General features: G+C 50.6%; 1 long non-coding RNA gene across 1 annotated transcript in view; it reads left to right on the top strand.

Moving 5' to 3' along the window:
• Positions 1-21,855, top strand: part of LOC146010238 (uncharacterized) — a 53,718-nt gene that overhangs the window by 21,293 nt on the left and 10,570 nt on the right. The gene's annotated exons all lie outside the window — the stretch shown is intronic.

Here is a 21,855-nt window from a genome sequence, read left to right as displayed (position 1 = left end):
CTCCCGTGTGTGTTTTCTTATGCTGCTCAAGGTGAGCTTTATCATAAAAGTGTTTGTCACATTCGCCACATACAAACTTTGCCTCTTTGTGGCTTCGTATGTGCTCTCTGATCTCCGACACGTTCTGGAAACAGCCGCCACATGTGGGACATTTATAGGATATTTCTCCTGCATCACATAAGACAGTTTTTTCCCCTGTTTGGACTTTTGTGTGTCGGACAAATTCAGATATTTTAGAGAAACACTTTGCACATTTGTTACATGTAAATGTTTTTTCTCCCGTGTGTGTTTTCATGTGGGTGGAAAGATGAGATTGGTCAGAAAAACTCTGTGCACATTGTTTACATTCAAATATTTTTTCTGTGTGGATTTTTTTGTGTCTGACGAGCTGAGACTTTGTAGAGAAACACTCTGCGCATTTGTTACATGTAAACCTTTTTTCTGTGTGGATTTTTTTGTGTCTGACGAGATGAGACTTTGTAGAGTAAAACTTTGCGCATTCGTTACATGTAAATGTTTTTTCTTCTGTGTGTGTTTTCATGTGGGTGGAAAGAAGAGATTGGTCAGAAAAACTCTGTGCACATTGTTTGCATTCAAAAAAAATTTCTGCGTGAATTTTTTTTCTGTGTTTGACAAGATGAGACTTTGTAGAGAAACACTCTGCGCATTTGTTACATGTAAATCTTTTTTCTGTGTGGATTTTTTTGTGTTTGACAAGATGAGACTTTGTAGAGAAACACTTTGCACATTTGTTACATGCAAATCTTTTTTCTCCCGTGTGTGTTTTCATGTGGGTGGAAAGAAGAGATTGATCAGAAAAACTCAGTTCACATTGTTTGCGTTTGCATTCAAATTTAAGTTCTGTGTGGACTTTTGTGTGTTTGGCAATATCGGATTTGTGAGAAAAGCACATTTCACATTCGCTGCAGGCAAACGTTTTTTCTCCCGTGTGGGATTTCTGGTGGAGGCGAAGATGGGCTTTTCTCGCAAAAGCTTTCTCACACTCAGAGCACTTATATGGTTTCTCCCCTGTGTGGGTCATCTTATGGGCACTGAGATGTCCATTTTTAGAGAAGCGTCTTCCACATTCAGGACACTCGAAGTTCTTCTCTCCAGTGTGGACCGTCTGGTGGTTTCTCAGCTGGGATTTGGTAGGGAAACCTTTCCCACACTCAGAACACGGAAAGGGATTTGCGCCGGTGTGGGAAGCTGTGTGTAGACGACGGTGTGAGCTGGTGGTGAAACCTTTCCCACATTCAGGACATTTATATGGCTTATCTCCTGTGTGCGTTCTCATGTGGATTGTAAGATCGTATTTAGTTGAAAATCCTTTACCGCACTCTGAGCACGGATGCGGCTTCTCCCCGGTGTGCGTACGGTGATGTGTCTGGAGATGCTGCTTCTGCACAAAACATTTCCCACATTCTTGGCATTTATATGGTCTCTCCCCCGTGTGCACTCTCAGGTGTATATTTAGGTAGGTTGTATAAGCAAAGGTTTTTCCACATTCCGGACAGGGGTACTCGCCCTTCCCTTTCTGCTCAGACTTATTGTCCTCCAGGCCGGAGCCAGCCTGGGAGCTCTCCTCAGACTCAGAGCTGTACGCAGGCTCAGTAGTGCAGGCTTGCTTTTGAATCTTTTGAGCTGACCCTTTATTGTTAGAAGTCACAGACGTGGCCTCCTGTGGGTCCTGCACGCCCGCTGTTTCCGTGATGCCCTCGTTATTGTCACCCGGGCTGGGTTTTCTGACATTGCCACGTTTCTTAGACATTCTGCCGCACTCCTGATAATCCTGCCCGCTGCGATCTCCCACAGAAAACACCAGAGGACGATCCGTGTGATTATGTTCCTGTTGGGAGATATTACAAAGGAATAAATGGTTAAATGCTATTTTATCATATGGATACAAAATGGTGACAGTTATGGGTTATAATTTGCCGGCCTGTTCGCACGCAGCAGTGTGGACGGGGGTCATGGGCCGGTGAGCATGGGTTGCACCCATGGGAACACCGAGGGCTTCATGGGTGTTCTCTTGAAAAAGCCAGGCATTCCCATGGAAATGCGCTGGTGGCGCGGCTGTCAGGGGTGGGCAGCTGACGTCACCTGATGTCAGCTGCCCACCCTCTTCCCATACAGGGGCACCGCAGATCTAAGTCAGCAGAGACTGCCTTAAGGCCCCCATACACTATGCGATTTTGGGACGATTTCATCCGATTTCGGCACTTTGGGCCGATAACCGGGTGAAATCGGCCCAAAATCGCAGGTGTGTGATATCTGATCCGATCCGATACGCGGTCCCGTGCGCATCGGATCAGGGAGGTTGGACTGTCAGCACATAAGATCACGTCCGACCTCCATGTATGCATATGCCTGCCCGCCTAACAGGCATATGCATACAGACTGACCGGGGGAACAGTGGGGCGGGCAGCGGGTCTCTGAGCGCTTAGCTGGCGCGCCGGCGAGTGCTGACCTGGCCGGGCGGTGTGATGATCACAGTCTCTCATTCAGCAGCGCTGCGGGACGGGACGTGCAGTGGCGGGTATTAGATTTTTTAAATACCTGTCAAATGACTGGCCATTCTCTGATTGGCTGAGAGCTCAGCCAATCAGAGAACGGCCAGTCATTTGACAGGTTTTTTAAAAATCGAATACCCGCCACTGCACGTCCCGCCCCGCAGCGGCAGCGCTGCTGATATCTATGAGCATCACACAGCCCGGCCAGGTCAGCACTCGCCGGCGAGTGCCACACTGCTCCCAACAAAGAGGATCACCGCCGCCCACCCGGACCTCACCGCCCGCGCCCTCGCAAGCGATTTATCACATGTCAAATTTGGCTCATCAAGTACCAAATTGTATGTGAGCCTCCTGGGGAGCTCCCGGGCGGCTCACAGGAGAATTGGGTCCGACTTATCCTAAGGACAAGTCGGCCTAATGTATGGGGGCCTTTAGATCTGCAATCTGCGAATGGATGATTATGCAAAACATCCTTTCGCATGTGTGCAGGGAGATTCGCAGTGTGCGCGGTGGGCGGACCTTCGTGTGGGCAGCGTTTAGATATAGGGCCTTATTCGAGTTCACTCTTTCTGACAAAATCCTTCTTAGATGGACAAAACCATGTGCACTGCAGGGGGGCAGATGTAACATGTGCAGATAGAAATAGATTTGGTGATTTTTTGGTGATTCTTTGCAGGGTAAATACTGGCTGCTTTATTTTAACACTGCAATATAGATCTCACTTTGAAGTAAAACCCCACCCAAATCTAATTAGATCTGCACAAGTTACATCTGCCCCCCTGCAGTGCACATGGTTTTGTCCATCTAAGAAGGATTTTGTCTGAAAGAGTGAACTCGAATAAGGCCCATAGTTGGATGTGTTATATATGGATATAGTTCTTTGATATTGATAGATTGATTCTAAATTGTATATGTATTATGTGTAAATGTGTTACTGTATAGTGCAGCACGGATGGTGCAAGGCAGGTATGTCCAAACTATGGCCTTCCAGCTGCTGTGAAACTACAATTCCCAGCATGCCTTGCCACAGTTTTGCTATTATGGAATGCTAAAACTATGGCAAGGTATGCTGGGATGTGTAGTTTCACAACAGCTGGAGGGTCATAGTTTGGACATGCCTGGTGTAATGGTTAGCATTGCTGCCTCACAGCACTAAGGTCATGGGTTCGATTCAGACCATGGCCCTAACTGCGCTGAGTTTGTATATTCAGTACTTGTGTAGTTTCATGGCAGCAGTTACGTGGCCCTAGGGTTGTGGCCCTGCACTGTGGCGTGGGCCACAGTGCAGGGCTGTGAGGGGTCAAGGGTGCAGGGAGGGAGAGGACTATTTTGCCCATTCGCTCGACCTGCTGCCTTATTCCCTGACCATCCCTGCCATGCTCACCTCTTGCCTTCAGGTCTCTCTACCTGCTCACTACCTGCCTTCAGGTCTCCTTACCTGCACCTCATGTCACCTGTCTGTCTCCCCCTCCCTCTAGACCAGTGGTTCCCAACCCTGGTCCTCAAGTACCCCCAACAGTGCACGTTTTGCAGGTCTCCACCCAGAATCAGTGAAATAATTAGCTCCACCTGTGGATATTTTGAAATGTGCCTGAACAATCTGTGCACCTGCCGGGTGACATGGAAAACGTGTACTGTTGGGGGTACTTGAGGACCAGGGTTGGAAACCACTGTTCTAGACTGTAAGCTCCTTGGAGCAGAGCCCTTTTCCCTCCTGTTCTCACAGCACTCTTCTTGCATTTCAATTACAGCTCTCTTACCTGTCTACCATCTACACCCGCATCTCTTCTCATTCACCTCCCTATATCTCAGCTGTGTTGTGTACTAAGAATTGTGCTTAAATTATGTTCTGTTTTTGTTCTTCTGTTGTTGATGTCTAGTTATGTCTTGTTCTGTGTACCCTGTACCATTCTACTGGCTGCCCAGGATTTGTGCTGCTAGCCAAGTATATACCCCGTGTCACCCCCGTAGTGTCCTATATCTGTTTTTACTTGCTATCTGTCTGGTGCAATCACCAAGTGGCGGCGCTGAATGGCTGCCTGGGTGCTGTACAGCTCAGTAAATATATGTTCCCCATGTCCGTGTCCCTCATTAGAATGCATCTAGTGCATATCTGTATGTGCAGGGGCGGACTGGCCATTTAAGTCACCGGGAACTTTCCCGGGAGGCCGGCCGCATGTGAGGCCGATAGCCGAACATGGCTCCACCCACTCGCGGGTGTAGCGCCACCCATACAATTTGGCCGGGGACCGGACACCACAGGAGGAATACAGCAGAGGTGCAGTGGAAGGTCAGGTGCGCTCTAGTAATAATGCTGTGTGCTGCTGGCTGCCTTAGCCTGCGCCTGTCATACTGTATGACAGGCAGCAGCACCAGCAGCAGGATCCCCTCACCTGCTCCTTCCCTCTCCTCTGCGCTCAGCGCTGTGCTGCCATGCCCTGTCAGATATTTCAGGCAGCGTATGTCCCCGGCCCCAGCTTCCTGATCTAACAGGAAGTCACATGGTGCACTGCACACTGTGTGCACTGGAGGAGCCCTGCTCAGCCTCAGCCCAGTAACTAGTGAGGAGAAGAGCAGCAGCAGCAGCAGAAGCCACCCCTTGGACACTCACAGGAGCAGAGAGAGGCCAGGCAAGTTGTGCTAAAAATCGGGGGGAGAGTGTCACATTAAGCTTTTTTTTTTTGTGGGGGGGGGGGTGTCACATCAAGCTTTGGGGTGGGAGGGGGGGAGAGTGTCACATTAAGCCTGGGGGGAGGGGAGAGTGTCACATTAAGCTTTGGGTGGGACTAGGGAGAGTGTGTCATCAAGCCTGGGGGGGGGGGGAGAGGGGGGGGGAGGGAGTGTCACATTAAGCCTGGGGGGGGGAGGGGAGAGTGTCACATTAAACTGTGGGTGGGAGGGAGAGTGTGTCATTAAGCCTGGGGGGGGGGGGAAGGGGGGGAGGGAGTGTCACATTAAGCTTTGGGATGGGAGCAGGGGCGGATCCAGGATAAAATAACAGGGGGGGCACCATGATAAAAGAAGGTTTAGGTGGGGCAGGGGTGGTGTTAGTGGTGCCAGTGTACATGCTAAGAGAGCGGCAGAGAGAAAGTGGGAATGGGATTAAAAATAGGCCCTGGCATTTAAAGTACGCAGGCCCACCATGGCGGCAAAAGTGAAGGCTGTAGTTGTGCGCGCGCTGAAGGCGCGTTCCGGAAAAGGGGGTGTGTCCTTGAGTAGTGTTCAACACCATATACAACTTCTACACATTATGCATCAAAATACTAGACTCCATTATACTTGCCCCTTACACATGATAAAAAATGGAATGAGCTAAAATTCACATAATGCCACACGGATTGAGCCAAAATTCACATAATGCCACACGGATTGAGACAAAATTCACATAATGCCACAGATTGAGCCAAAATTCACATAATGCCACACAGATTAAGCCAAAATTCACAATACGCTTCATAAACAGGGACATTGTCCACCAAAGGCGCGCATTAAACATTTACACCATAATGTCCATTACACGTTAAGTTACACGCCATTATGTCCATTAAGTATTATGCCAAACACCATAATATCTATTACAAATTATGCTACATAAGTGTTGCTTATCTAGATGCTCATTGCCAAGGGTTCCATGCTCATTGCCAGAGGTTCCATGCTTTTTGCCATGTGGGATTACATGCTCATTGCCATGGGCGAATACATGCTCGGGGTAAATGGGGGACAGCCGCAGCCGGGCAGAAGAGATAGCCACTGATAGTGGCAGAGCCTGGCTGTATTCAGAGCACTGCAGGTCCCGGCTATTTGAAATAATGGGGGAAATTTACCAATATGAAAAACCTAGTTTTTCGTATTGGTATTTCCCCTACGGCTGCACACGACTGTTTGAGTCGTATGCAAAGTCGTGTTCCGGAGGGGAAATTACAAAGCAGTCAGATACGACTGTGTTGTCTGTGTGTGTGTATAAGCAGCTATTCTGTAGCATAACATTTATATGTGGCTCTACTGTGTAACGTAACGTGTATTAACAGCTCTTCTGTGTGATGTAATGTGTATAAGTTTCTCTACTGTGTGGGATAATGTGTATCAGGGCTATTTCACACACTCCGGCTCCTGCCAGGCGGCAAAATCCCGTACGGCCAAAAGCCGTTCCGCGCAAAATAGTTGTTAATGGACACTATTGTGTCCATTCATACGGGACGGCCACGGCCCAGCTGCCCGGTTGCAGCCGGATCCCACCACTGGAAGGGACGGCTGCCGGGCTGTGGCCATTCCCTTCATTCTAAACTGCTGTGTGCATTCCTGGCCGTATGGGTTTTCGCCGCCCGGCAGGAGCCGGAGTGTGTGAAATAGCCCTCAGGGTACTTGTTTCCTAGCACGGCCACAATCGCGGCCATCGGGGGTAATTTTTAGTGGCCTGTGACGCGACCGACGCGATGCCCCCGATTTTTCGGTCGCGTCGTGTGCGGCTAAAAATGCTTAAATGGACCACCCGCGATGGCCGCGATTTCCCCATAGGGAACAATGTTAAATGGGTAACTTTACCCACGATGACCGCGATTTCCCATAGTAAACAATGTTAAATGGGTCAATTTACCCAAATCATCATAGTAAATGGGCCAGAAACCCCAAAAAACCCCCCTGACCAGTGAAATGTCCCCCCAAAGTAGTTTACGCCACCCCGCGATCAACGTGAACCCGAAGCGTGGCGAGCGCAGCGAGCCCGCGAGGGGCCGCGGTACGCGTCCTCTGACCTTTTCATACCCCCACTATCCACGTCGGCGTGGAGTTGAGAATAGAATAGTGTGGTGAGCGCAGCGAGCCACCGAGCCCGAAGCGTGGCGAGCGGACGCGGATACCTTCACAGGTAAACGCGTCCCTTCGCGGGCTTCACAGGTGTCGGCGTCGCCATGGACACCTGGGAAGCCCGCGAGGGGACGCGTATAACTGTGAAGGTATCCGCGTCCGCTCGCCACGCTTCGGGCTCGGTGGCTCGCTGCGCTCGCCACACTATTCTATTCTCAACTCCACGCCGACGTGGATAGTGGGGGTATGAAAAGGTCGGAGGACGCGTACCGCCGCCCCTCGCGGGCTCGCTGCGCTCGCCACGCTTCGGGTTCACGTTGATCGCGGGGTGGCGTATAGTACTTTTGGGGGGACATTTTAATGTTCAGGGGTGTTTTTGGGCCATTTACCATTGTTCCCTATGATAATTTGGGTAAATTGATCCATTTCACATTGTTTCCTATGGAAAATCGGGGTCATCGCGGGTAAATTGAGGCATTTAACATTGTTCTCTATGGGGAAATCGCGGGCCCCGATGACCGCGATCATGATCGTTGTGGCCGTGCTAGGAAACAAGTACCGCCCTCAGCGTCTCTACCTGGCATAATGTGCATACGCGGTTCTACCTGGCATAATGTGCATACGCGGTTCTACCTGGCATAATGTGCATACGCGGTTCTACCTGGCATAATGTGCATACGCGGTTCTACCTGGTATAATGGGGCAGATGTATTAAGCCTTAACAAGAGATAAATTCAAGTGTGATAAGGAGAGATAAACGTCCAGCCAATCAGCTCCTTACTGACTTTTTTCAAACACAGCCTGTAACATGGCAGTTAGCAGGTGATTGGCTGGATGTTTATCTCTCCTTATCACCCTTGCATTTATCTCTTGTTAAGGCTTAATACATCTGCCCCAATGTGTATACGCGGTTCTACCTGGCATAATGTGTATACGCGGTTCTACCTGGAAAAATGTGCACAAGGGGCCACTCGCTTCAAACTGCTGTATAGAGTTCCATACAGGTCCAAGTTGGACGAGAAGCTAGGGATACCAAACTAAAATTTGACCTTGTCCCTAAACCCAAAAAAATTCTGACACCTCTGCATACAGAAGAAGTTGGAGAATCATTTGCCACACTTCATTTATCCTATTGGTGATGTAATAATCCCGCCTTCTGTTATATTGGCTCCACCCATTATTTTATGAGGCCACTTACAGAAATCTTCCAGGGCCACTTTTAGTCCCCAATCCGCCCCTGTGTATGTGTGATGTATATCTGTACTGCCATTGTTGCTCATTCTGATAACCCTTTGTATAACAGTATGTGCATTATTTTTAATGTCTGTAAAGCGCCTTGAGTTCTGTTGGAGAAAGTGCGCTATATAAATAAAACTTACTTACTACGTAGTCAGCATAGCGTCACTGTCAGAATCAGCGTAGTGTTCCCGTGGCCAGCGTAGTCAGTGTCCCTGTCAGTATCAGCGTAGTGTTCCCGCGGCCAGCGTAGTCAGCGTCCCTGTCAGTATAAGCGCAGTGTTCCCGCCCGTTCGGATCTAGCCGGAGCTTACGTAGTAAGCGTAGTCAGTCAGCGTTACGTAGTTAGCGTAGTCAGTCAGCGTTACGCAGTTAGCATAGTCAGTTAGCGCTTATTACATTGGGTGGGATCCATTGGCCATTTTCACCTGCCTGACATGACAGGTGTGAATGTGTTCCTGAAACACCCCCACTATAAACGCCGGCCTGAAGCATAGCAAGCACAGCGAGCCCCGGGCGGGGATGCCGAATACACGTCCAATAATCCGCGTGCGCTCACGCCGCTTCAGGCTCACCACATTTTATAAAATCAACTCCACGCCAATGTTGATAGTGGGGGTATGAACAGGTCGGGGGGACGCATACTTCGCTATGCTCGCCACGCTTCGGGCAGACGTGGATAGTGGGGGTTTGAAATGGAGACATTTGCCAGTATGTAACATGGAGCACTGGCAAATGCGTCCGTTATTGTGCATGAGGTGCACTTGCGCACCACCCCACCCCCCCTATGTGCACGAGACGCACGTGCTACCGAACCCCTAACCCTGTCCATCTCCCTGATGTGGACACAGGCAGGGTTGCCGTACCCTAGCGCAAAACTTACTGAGACGCTTGTGAGTCTCAGACAGATGGAGCTCCTCTTCGCCGGCGTCCTCATGATCGCCTCTCCGCCGGCGTCCGCCAGCGCAGGGGATCTGGCGGTTAACGGCGCTGTGTGAGAAGCGCTCACTAGGCTTGCCAGGGATGCCGGGGACAGAGCTGCAGCTCCCGGGGACAGTATGGTGACTAGGCAGGGCTGCCGCGGGGACACTACGCTGACAACGCAGCTTAGCCTACGCTGAAAACGTAGCGTAGCCGGTCGCCGTGATAATACACAAGTACCGTATATTCTCCCTGTGCTTGCGTGGGTTTCCTCTGGGTACTCCGGTTTCCTCACAAAATATACTGGTAGGCTAATTGGCTCCTACACAATTAGCCCTAGAGTGAATGTGTGTGCGTGTACATGTGGTGGGGAATATAGATTGTAAGCTCCACTGGGGCAGGGACTGAGGTGAATGTTCAGATAGTCTCTGCACAGCGCTGCGGAATATGTATGCGCTATATGGGCGGGATGTATTAAAATACATCGCCGCCCATCGTGGCCACCCCGCCGCGATGCCGCCGCATATGTACTAACATATGCGGCTGGCATCGCGATGCGGTGACGGAGGCCCCCCGCGATACCTGGAATGTGATGTGCGGGGGGTCTCCGTCACCTCTCTGCCCCCTTCTGCATCCCTCACACCGGGGACAGCTAAGCAAGCTGTCCACGGCGCCGCCTCCTCCCCCCTGCAGCCGGAAGGACGTCCGGCTGCGTCACTAGGGGGAGGAAGGTGTTACCTTCCGGGTCCAGGAGGACATGGACCAGGTAAGAGAGGGAGGGGGAGAGGGGGGTCGGCGGGTTTTTCGGCGGAGGCGTCGGGTGGCGAAAAGAAGCCCATAGCTTCTATAGGGTATCGCCACCCAAAGGGCAGCCTGCCCTGTGTGATAGGAGTCACTGGGCACATGGTGGGCAGCCTGCCCTGCGTATTACGAGTCACTGGGCACATGATGGGCAGCCTGCCCTGTTTATTACGAGTCACTGGGCACATGGTGGGCAGCCTGCGTGATAGGAGTCACTGGGCACATGATGGGCAGCCTTCCCTGTTTATTACGAGTCACTGGGCACATGGTGGACAGCCTGCCCTGTGTGATAGGAGTCACTGGGCACATGGTGGGCAGCCTGCCCGGCGTATTACGAGTCACTTGGCACATGGTGGGAAGCCTGCCCTGTGTAAAAGGAGTCACCCATCTAAAGTCTCTGGAAGCATGTAAATGTAGAGTTATGTGCTATATACTGTCTGCACCTTATTATCCCAGTATAGTATATAAAACTAATACCCTATAACATATAACAACACTCACCCAGGGTTACACTTTTGCTGCTGCCTCCTCCAAACTTTCTTCTGTGTGACCCTGAGTTGCTGCTGCTGCTTGCTCTGACTGTTGGCTCAGCTGTCCCTGCCTGTAACGCTTCTGCTGCAGCTGCTGCTGTCACACACAGAGGAGCCAATAGGCTAAAGATATCTCCTATATATTTGGCTACATCTGTCACTCAAAGTGGGTGTCTGTGTCTATAACGCTCTGTTCCTGGACTTTCCTCTTAATGTGTGATTGCCTTCATCTGTGCTGAACACCTTTCTGAGAAATTAACCTGTTTAAAAACAGGTGATGGCAATCATACATTAAGGGGAAGTCTAGAAACAGAGCATTGTGTCCCTCCTGGAGAGGGTCATGTTGGAAGGTATGTGACCGAGAACCAGCCCAGTGAGCCCACAGACAGTGCCAGACACCCACTGCCTTCCCATGTTGCCCAGCACTGCTACTCCACAGCCACCAGGTGAGCGCCCCCCTCCCGCAATTTGCGGCAAAACCTCCCCCCCCGTGCGCCCCCCCCTCCCGCGATTCGCGGCAAAAACACCCGCTCCCCCGCGACCCCCCCTACCGCGATTCGCAGCAAAAACACCCCCGCGACCCCCCCCTCCCACGATTCGCTGCAAAAAAAGAACCCCCCCACGACCCCTCCTGCAATTCGCGGCATAACCACCACCCCGCGACCCCCCCCTCCCGCGAATCGCGGCAAACCCTCCCCCCGTGACCCCCCCCCCCGATTCGCGGAAAAAAACACCCCTCCCGCGATTCGTGGCAAAAAGAACCCCCCCGCGACCCCCCCTTGCACGATTGGCGGCACCCCCCTGCGACCCCCCTCCCGCGATTCGCGGCACCCCCCCCCCCCCGCAATTTGCAGCAGCCCCAGGATTAAATGGCACATGCAAAACACTGACATGTCTATGGTCGACAATGAAAAAGGTTGACATGAGTTTTTGAAGATTTATTTTAATTTTTTTAATTTTTTCATATTCATTGTCATGTGTCGACATGGACACCAATGAAGTGGCACACTTATGTTCAACATTTACATGTGTTGACCTTTCTGTGTTGATTTTTTCTTGTGGCGATTCGCGTCACACCCCCCCCCCACTCCCGCGATTCACGGCACACACACACACACCTCCCCCGCGATTCTCGGCACCCCACCCCATGACCCCCCCTCCCGTGATTCACGGCACCCCCCGTGACCCCCCCACCTCCCGCAATTCGCAGCAACCCCCCACCGGAACCCCTGCGAACCCCGCCTCCCGCGATTCGCGGCACCCACCCCCGCGACCCCCCCTCCCGCAATTCGCGGCACCCCCCGTGATTCGCGGCAGCTCCAGAATTAAATTGCACATGGAAAACACTGACATCGCTATGGTTGACAATTGTAAAAGGTTGACATGAGTTTTTGAAGTTTTTTTGTCATTTTTGAATATTTTCATTCTCATGTGTCGACATGGACACCAATGAAGTGCCACACTTATGTCAACATTTACATGTGTTGACCTTTCTGTGTTGATTTTTTCCTTGTGGCGATTCGCTTCACACCCCCCGCAACCCCCCCTCCGGCGATTCGCGGCACCCCGGCACCCCCCCGCGACCCCCCCCCTCCCGCAATTTGCGGCAACCCCCCACCGGAACCCCCATGAACCCCGCTCCCACCCCCCCGCAAACCCCCCCCCCCTCCCGCAAATCGCGGCACCCCCCGCGATTCGCGGCAGCCCCAGGATTAAATGGCACATGCAAAACACTGGCACGGCTATGGTCGACAATGAAAAAGGTTGACATGAGTTTTTGAAGATTTATTTCATTTTTTTAATGTTTTCATATTCATTGTCATGTGTCAACATGGACACCAATGAAGTGGCACACTTATGTCAACATTTACATGTGTTGACCTTTCTGTGTTGATTTTTTCTTGTGGCGATTCGCGTCCACACCCCCCCGCAACCCCCCCTCCCGCGATTCGCGGCACCCCCCGTGACCCCCAACCTCCCGCAATTCGCGGCAACCCCCCACCGGAACCCCTGTGAACCCCGCCCTCCCGCGATTCGCGGCACCCAACCCCGCGACCCCCCCTCCCGTAATTCGCGGCACCCCCCGTGATTCGCGGAGCTCCAGAATTAAATTGCACATGGAAAACACTGACATGGCTATGGTCGACAATGAAAAAGGTTGACATGAGTTTTTGAAGTTTTTTTTTTTTCATTTTTGAATATTTCATATTCATTCTCATGTGTCGACATTGACACCAATGAAGTGCCACACTAATGTCAACATTTACATGTGTTGACCTTTCTGTGTTGATTTTTTCTTGTGGCGATTCGCGTCACACCCCCCCACCCCCCGCAACCCCCACTCCCGCGATTCACGGCACACACACACCCCGCGCGATTCTCGGCACCCCACCCCGTGACCCCCCCTCCCGTGATTCACGGCACACCCCCCGCGACCCCCTACCATGATTCGCCGCAACCCCCGCCCCCGTAACCCCCCTCCCGCGATTTGCGGCAACCCACCCCGCGACCCCCCTCCCGCGATTCTCTGCAATCCCTCCCCTCCGCGATTCGCAGCATCCACCCCCCCACAACCCCCCTCCTGCAATTCGCGGCACCCCCGCGACCCCCCTCCTGCAATTCGCGGCAGCCTCCGCGACCCCCCCTCCCGCGATTCACGGACACCTAAGTTGCAATACAGGGCATCTTTCATACAATTCTAACCATATTTCTCATATACAAACGTTTCACAAATTAAGGGGGCGCAGCCCCTTTACGACGGTGGGCGCGATGAATCACCTAGTTTCATTATATTTTCAACATTTTTATTTTTTTCAAATATTTAGTTTTTTTCTGGATTTGGTTTTATATTTGGTGTCTGACCATTGTGGGTCTTACAAACTATCGGCTTATAACTGTGGCATCCTACCGTCATGGGGATGGAGGATTTTTTAAGTGAAAATAAATATTTTTTATGGAGGAACAAAAAGTCTGTCCTGAATTGTTGAAAAAAATCCCATGTTGTGGGATAGGATTCTGAAATACACATCTTTTTTCTTTTTCTCTGTGCATACCGGCTATATATCTGGAAGAATAATTCCCAGCCAATTACCAGCAGCACAGAGCTAAAGAAAACGCTATAGGAGTATAAGGACTTATACCCCTTTCACATTGCACTTTTAAAACGGTATATTGCCATTTTTTTTCCCATTTTAAAACGTTTAAGGCTGCAATGTGAAAGTGCCAGAGTTGATTTACCGGTTAAAGATAACCGGTATTTCAACACGGTTAAAAAGCAGAGTCCTACACGTTTAAAGCCGTTTTTTAGGCAGTGTGAATGGCTCTATTTCAATGGTTTGAACGTGTCTCTTGGGGGTTAAACGGGTTGAATTTTGAATGGTATTAAATGATTTTTAAAACGGTTTTCACCTGCAATGTGAAAGGTCTCAAGGCTCAGACCCGTTTTAAAGTCCCATTTAAGAATACCGTGTCATTACCCATTTCTGCAATGTGAAAGCAGTATTACTCAACCATCATTGTTCAGATCATCCCACTACCACGGGGTATAATCTTGTCCTATGGCCTCCATACACTAGGGCGACTTGTCCTAAGGACAAGTCGCCCCCGACTTCCCCTGAGCTTCCCCGGCAGCTCCCCGGGGGAGCTTGATAAGATTGGCACTTGATGTGCCATTTTTTACATGTGATAAATCGTCTCGATTTATCACATGTAAATCCGGGGAGCAGGGGGGGGGGGGGGGGGGGTAGGCTGCAGAACAGGGCTGCTGGTGGGGGGCGCTGCTAAGGCAGCGTGCAGGGAACTCTGCGGGGACAGTGACAGAGCCGGGCAGGGGGAGGAGGGAGCTGTCAGTTCTGGAAAAAAAAGCCCATACAATGAATGGGCAGCCTGTGATTGGCTGAGCGCTCTACAGCCCCCATACACTATGCGATTTTCGGCCGATTTCATCCTATTTCGGCCCTTTGGTCCGATTAATCGGGTGAAATCGGCCGAAAATCACATGTGTTTGACATCTGATCTGATGCGCGGTCCCGCGCGCATCGGATCACGGCGTCGGACCTGCAGAACATAAGATATATCGGAATCTGAGCCATCATGGGTGCTTTTTATCACCCACGATGTTCAGATCCGATATATCTTTATATACAGCCCCCCCCCCGCATTGACGGTTCCCGGCGGAGGTAGTGCAGAGAGGGACCGCAGGCATCGCAGAGCAGAGACTGTTGGCGCGGCGGGAGAATAGGAAGAAATCTTATTCAAAAGACCGGGCGGCCGCTGAGCTCAGCCAATCAGCGGCCGCCCGGTCTTTTGAATAGGATTTCTTCCTATTCTCCCGCCACGCCGACGGTCTCTGCTCTGCGATGCCTGCGGTCCCCGTCTGCACTACCTCCGCCGGGAACCGTCAATGCGGGGGGCTGTATATAAAGATATATCGGATCTGAACATCGTGGGTGATAAAAAGCACCCATGATGGCTCAGATTCCGATATATCTTATGTTCTGCAGGTCCGACGCCGTGATCCGATGCGCGCGGGACCGCGCATCAGATCAGATGTCAAACACATGTGATTTTCGGCCGATTTCACCCGATTTATCGGACCAAAGGGCCGAAATAGGATGAAATCGGCCGAAAATCGCATATGTATGGGGGCCTCTACTCCGTGAAGGATATATGTTCACAGATTTATGAGCACTCAAAAATATACCTTTAAGCTCTTGTAAAAAGCACCACCCAGTGTGAGTCCCGGTACGGAAGTACATGAGATCACCATATTTCTTTTGGTAGAAAATTCACTTCCTTATGGGTCTATAATAGATGTATAGGGAGTCGTGACGAGACTACACATTGTGTTTTTTCGTTTTTTTCATTTTTATTCATATACACTTTGAATGGAGAAATCCTGAACACCACAAAACACCTGAAAAGGACACTAAAGGCAAAGAACCCGCTACGGGCTTAGAATTCTTCATACTAACCGTGAGTGAAGTACGCCTACTATTTCCATCACATCCACATACATATTGGATACATCATTAAGAAAAAGAAACCTTTATGTGTGTGCCCCTCCCTTGTTACAAAGTGAGTGAGGTGCGCCTACAGGATTCTTTTCTCCACAAATATACCTTAAGATTCTATTATCAGTAAATAGAGTTACACATTGTTGTCCACTTTTTATTTTTATGGTATACACAACACTGGGAGTCAAGAAGGAGGCCGTAGAGGATTCACCAACAGGACATGTACCCGCTACGTGCATATACAGTGCCAGTCCCGCTGTGAGTAGGGTACGCCCATCTATGCCCTCCTACTTCACTTCAAATAGCAGAATTTAAATTATCTTTCATTGAATCTGTATCTAATCGATGGTTTTCTCTGTTGATTTGTTTTCTGAGAACCATCGATAAATCAACGGAAAGACTGAACAAAATACTGACGGTCAGAAAAACATCTGGACTGGTTGCGCCTTAGAAAGTTTGGAAAGTCCATTCTTGTATTCTTTTGCTACTGTTTTGGTTATTTGGTGATAACTGGGGATAAGTACGGAACTAAAGGCAGCATTGCGCCAGGGAAAGGTCATATCCTATATCTGTTTTTACACATTCCCATGGGCGATACCCACCACCCGAAATGACCGCCGTAGATCCATATGTTGCAAGCAGGAGGAGGAGTTTGCAGGTGCACACTAAATATATATGCTAGACCTTTTAATATCTTGCTATATTGCATTTGAGGTTATTAGCAATAGTAATCACTACAAGTCTCAGCAGGTAGCACCTCATATATCCAGGGTGTACAGTTTAGGGCCCCTCCCCCTATGTAGTCCATATGTTGGCATTGCATGACACGTTCTATAGTCTATAGTTGGTCACACATCTGATTCAAATGTGTTGACATCTCAGCACGTGGATCACCAAATTGTGTAGTGCATGGCCCAGCATGCTTTGGGCCCATATGTCGTCCACGGGGACAGTACAGCATAAAGAAAAACATGGAAGAAAAATCGGTACTTATATGTTAGTTGGGCGCCCACTAAGCATCGCATTGCATGGCTGTTTGGTACTTGTGTAGTTTCACGGCGCCGCCGCACGCCACAGTCTGTCTCAGAAACCTGGCAGCTTGCCAGATGCTCGCGTGCCACTCTAGCTATAATGTAATGAAATGTAGCGTATAAACAGGACACCCCGGCACACAAACGGGGCTTCTAAAGTACACACCCCGGCACACCGCTATCAAAGGGGGTGTCCCCAATGTAGACGCTAACATTTTAGACGCTTTTAGCATCTGAATTCACACTCCCGGCACTTCGCTCGCACAGTCTGTGCTTAGTACCGCGCGGACAGCGTAACGTAGTCAGTCAGAGCGCTACGCAGTTAGCGTAGTCAGTCAGTCAGTAGCACTGTGTGAGAGACGGAGGTATATGATGGCAGTGGCGAACCTGACTATGGCGATGGAGCGTCTGACTCTGTTCAGTCTGTCACAGACAGAGGAGGAGGCGGTGGCATTCCTGCAGGCCCACCAATTCCTGCCACAGACTCAGACCTGCCCCAATGGCCACCCCATGAGGCTGAGTGTGAAGGAGCGCATGTGGTGCTGTCACATTCGCAGCTGCCGCAAGAAATTGAGCGTGAGGTCAGCGCAGTGGTTCAGGGGGTCTCATCTGATCCGCTTCATCTACTGCTGGACGGAAGAGCTGACCAGCATAAAATTTTGCGACCGCCAGCTGAACATCTCCCAGAAGACAGCAGTCCTCTATAACAATCTGATGAGGGAGGCCTGCACGGTGGACCTGCTAGCGCAGCCTCAGCAGCGGATTGGAGGGCCAGGTACTACGTGAAGAGGAAAAGTAAGGTGGGACGGATCCTGCCCCAGCAGTGGGTGTTCGGGGGCATCTCGAGGGAGACTGGGCCAGTGTTTCATCACTGCAGTGGAGCAGCGGGATGCGACCACCTTAATGGCTGCCATTGAGGCCCACGTGGAACCGGGCACCACAATATTCACCGACTGCTGGAGGGCGAATAACACGCAGGAGCTGGAGCAGGCCGGGTACCAGCACGGAAAGGTGAACCATAAGTATAACTTTGTGAATCCTGACACTGGGGTCAACACCCAGAACATTGAGCGCTTGTGGGGCAGTTGCAAGTCCCACAATAAGCGCCAAAGGCGGACCGCGCGCCATCACCTGGACTCGTACCTCCAGGAGTTTATGTGTAGTTTAGGCACCCAGGACCCCTTTAAGCGCATCCTGTATGCACTGACCCTGCTTCCCCTACTTGAGAAGGATGATGACGACGCAGAGCCGACAGCATCCACGTCAGCAGCTGATTCCTCTGCAAGTGGTGGCGGTGATGATGCAGCAGCAGCTTCCTGTTCCTCTTCTGAATCATGACTTTTCCCTAAATTTGACTGTTCTTCACTTTGATTATCTATTGTTCTGGAATGATTTTTACCTCAGTTTTCTCGGTTACATTTAACTAAAAAACAGTTAATAGTTACAAAAAATGTCGTCATTACTGTCTCAGGTGTATTACTGAAACAGCACCACTATCCACGCCAACCCGAATCATGGCGAGCGCAGCGGTACGCGTCCCTACAACCTTTTCATACCCCCACTATCCACGTCGACGTGGAGTTGATTTTAAAAAGTGTGGCGAGCGCAGCAAAGGCAAGCGGACACGGATTACTTCACAGGTAATCTGTGTCCCCTCGCGGGGCTCACTGCGCTCGCCGCGCTTCGGGCGCGGTGGCTCACTGCGCTCGACACACTTTATAAAAATCAACTCCACGCCGACGTGGATAGTGGGGGTATGAAAAGGTTGTTGGACGCGTACCGCCACGCTTCGGGTTGGCATGGATAGTGGAATTTACAAGGTCGACAGCTGTTGCGTCGACTAGTGTCATTGTGAACAGGTTTAATAGTGTACCCCTAGACCCAACTAAATTCAGATGCTTTAGCATCTAAATTTAGATGCCTCACCACCTTAGCGGCTTGCAGGGAGTCTAGATTCAGACGCTTTAGCGCCTAAATCCAGACTCCCCCTTCCTAGAGGCTTGCAGGCAGTCTGGATTCAGACGGTTTAGCGCCTAAATTTTAGCGCCTACATGGGGGATACCCCCTTTGATAGCGGTGTGACGGGGTGTGTAGTTTAGAAGCCCCGGCACGTCAGCGGTGTGCCGGGGTGTCCACTTTACATGCCCCCATTGTCAGCAGTGCGCAGGACTACCTATTTCACTGTGGAACTACAAGTACCACAGTGACCTGTCAGCGCCTGGGCAGCGCGCTGCTGCTGCCCGGCACTACGCTGATAACGTAGCTTACAATACGTAGCTTACAGCTAGAGCGGGCACGCGCACAGTTAAACAGAGCTAGAGCGGCACGCGCACAGTTAAACAGAGCTAGAGCGGCACGCGCACAGTTAAACAGAGCATCTGGCAAGCTGCCAAGTTTCTGAGACAGACTGTGCACGCGGCGGTGCCATGAAACTACACAAGTACCGGCCGTTTTAAGGGCCGTGCGATGCGTTGCGATTTTCCTATGTAATTTATTCACTGCTCTCTTAGGGCGGGATGTACTAAAGGGAAAATTCGGTAAAACCCCTGTTTTACCGCATTTTCCTATGTATCATCACCGGTTCGCCCCGTTTTCGCTGGCCAGGGTATCGCCACCCAGAGGGTGGCAAGCCTATGGGCTTCTTTCGCCGCACACCGTCCGCGCGCCGCCCCCCCCTCCCGTCCTCCTTTAACCTCCCTCCTCCCCCTGGTGTCACAGCCGGGAGGACATCCGGCTTCAGGGGGAGGAGGAGACGCAGGGGACGCTGGCAGCCGCCGGGAGGTGACGGAGACCCCCGCAGCCCACATCACAGGTATCGCGGGGGTCTCCGTTACCGCAGCCCGATGCTGGCCGCATATGTTAGTACATATGCGGTAGCATCGCGGCGGCTGCCGTGCGAAGGGCGGAGGTGTATGTTGATACATCCCGCCCTTAGCCCCTGGGATCGCATCGCATCGCACCTCCCGCAAAATCGCATGCTATCGCATGTGATTTTATAGGGTGTACGATGCCATGACATTAGGTATACAATAATAGCATTGTATGACATACAATGAGGTTTTAGGCACACCCCCCCCCACTATCCACACCACCCGAAGCGTGGCGAGCGGCAGTGGAATGCGTCCCTCCGAACTTTTCATACTCCCACCATCCACGTCGGCGTGGAGTTGATTTTTATATAGTGTGGCGAGCCCGAGGCGTGGCGAGCGCACGCGGAATACATGTAAAGAAATCCGCATGCGCTCGCCACGCTTCAGGCAAGGCACACTATATAAAATGAACTCCACGCCGACGTGGATAGTGGAGGTATGAAAAGGTCAGAGGACGCGTACCGCCATCGCTCGTCATGCTTCGGGGTGGTGTGGATAGTGGGGGGGTGTCTAAAACCTAATTGTTTGTCATACAATGCAAATATTGTATACCTAACGTCATGGCATCGTACACCCTATAAACTCGCATGCGATTTTGCGGGAGGTGCGATGTGATGCGATCCCCCGGGGCTAAGAGAGCAGTGAATAAATTACATAGGAAATGGCCCATGCGATGCGATTTTCCTAAGTTACCGTACGTATGCTAATTGGGCGCCCAACTAACATATAAGTACCAAAAAATCAACTATTTTAGATTGTGTCAACCTTTTTAGTCGCCCCCCTGGGATGGGGGGGTCTATACATACTTGACCCCTGTCGAGATTCCCTCCATTGGAATGCCAGCGTATGTATCACGCGTGAGACACTAGGGTAGTAATGTGACGTCAGATAAGAACTAAAGGTGGCCATACACACAAACTTCCATCTAGCCTGCCCATGTGCACACTCACACGCGTGTAAAATCAGCATAGAGGACACTATGGGGAATGCAGATAGTAGGGTAGTAGAAGTTAAAATACAACCTTAAGAGGCTCATTTACAGATTATTGACGATTTGATTCAATAAACAGATTTTATAATTGCTGCTATTAGGACAATAGGAAATTAATTTCCACCAAAAATGATATTGAGGGGACAGGTGCTCCATTAAGAGCGTAAGCTAAAGTCATCGCATCAGGGATCTATAATACTGCGCAGGAGCGGCCATTAGACAGGGTACGCACCAGTGGCTGTTACTGGGGAGGGATCTGGACAATCCCTCTCCTTGAAAATTGCGCAAAATAGCCCATACACATCAATGGCAAACGTTATAGCTATTGCGATCAGAAAATAGGGAAAAACTTTGATATTTGCTGTGGAACCCCTATAATAATTTCAGGGGATAATTGCAATTTAACGGTATCCTGATTTTTTGGGGTGATTCCCACAGAGAATGTATTAAAAATCAGGCTTGTCTACATTTTGAGTTTTGATGCTTCTCCCTGACAGGAGGCTCTATGTAGCACTTCCAGGGGGTGAGGGCAAAGCTTGATGTCTGTAAGCCCACCCCTATTACAGTAAATGCCTTGATTCGCGGCTCTACGGGGAGGGGATGGGCTAAATGCCACAATTGTTTAAATGTCGGTATTTTACTGGCAGAGGGAGGGGGGTGTAGAGTGCAGCTGATGCGATGGGCAGCCATACCTGGAGGGTAGGTAAGTATGTTATAAATATAAATATGTCCCAAAACTATTACGTTGTGAGTGACTAAGAAGAAGAGGAAGAGACAGCATCCTCTCAGCTCCCACCCAGGCTGAGGCTATACATGGAAGGTAAGACACCCAGCACCAGATGTACTAAGCTTCACAGTGATAAAATAGAGAGTGATAAACAACCAACCAATCAGCTTCTGTCTAACATTTTTCAAACACAGTCTGTGACATGGCAGGTGGGAGCTGATTGGCTGGCTGTTTATCACTCTCCATTTTATCACTTTTGAAGCTTAGTACATCTGGCCCCCAATCTGTTGGTTTTCTCTGTAGCCTGAGAATCCTCCCTCTCATGTTCCTCTCAGACCTTCCAAGGGATGTATGAAAAGAGACAATAGATTGTACTGTGACATACAGTATGTGGCAGGGCTGTAACCACTTTTTAAT

The sequence above is a fragment of the Crinia signifera genome, chromosome 6 (assembly GCF_055691185.1).
Source record: "Crinia signifera chromosome 6, ASM5569118v1, whole genome shotgun sequence".
Classification (NCBI taxonomy): Eukaryota; Metazoa; Chordata; class Amphibia; order Anura; family Myobatrachidae; genus Crinia; species Crinia signifera.
The sequence above is the reverse complement of the archived record's forward strand: the minus strand, read 5'-3'. Positions and strand labels throughout refer to the sequence as shown.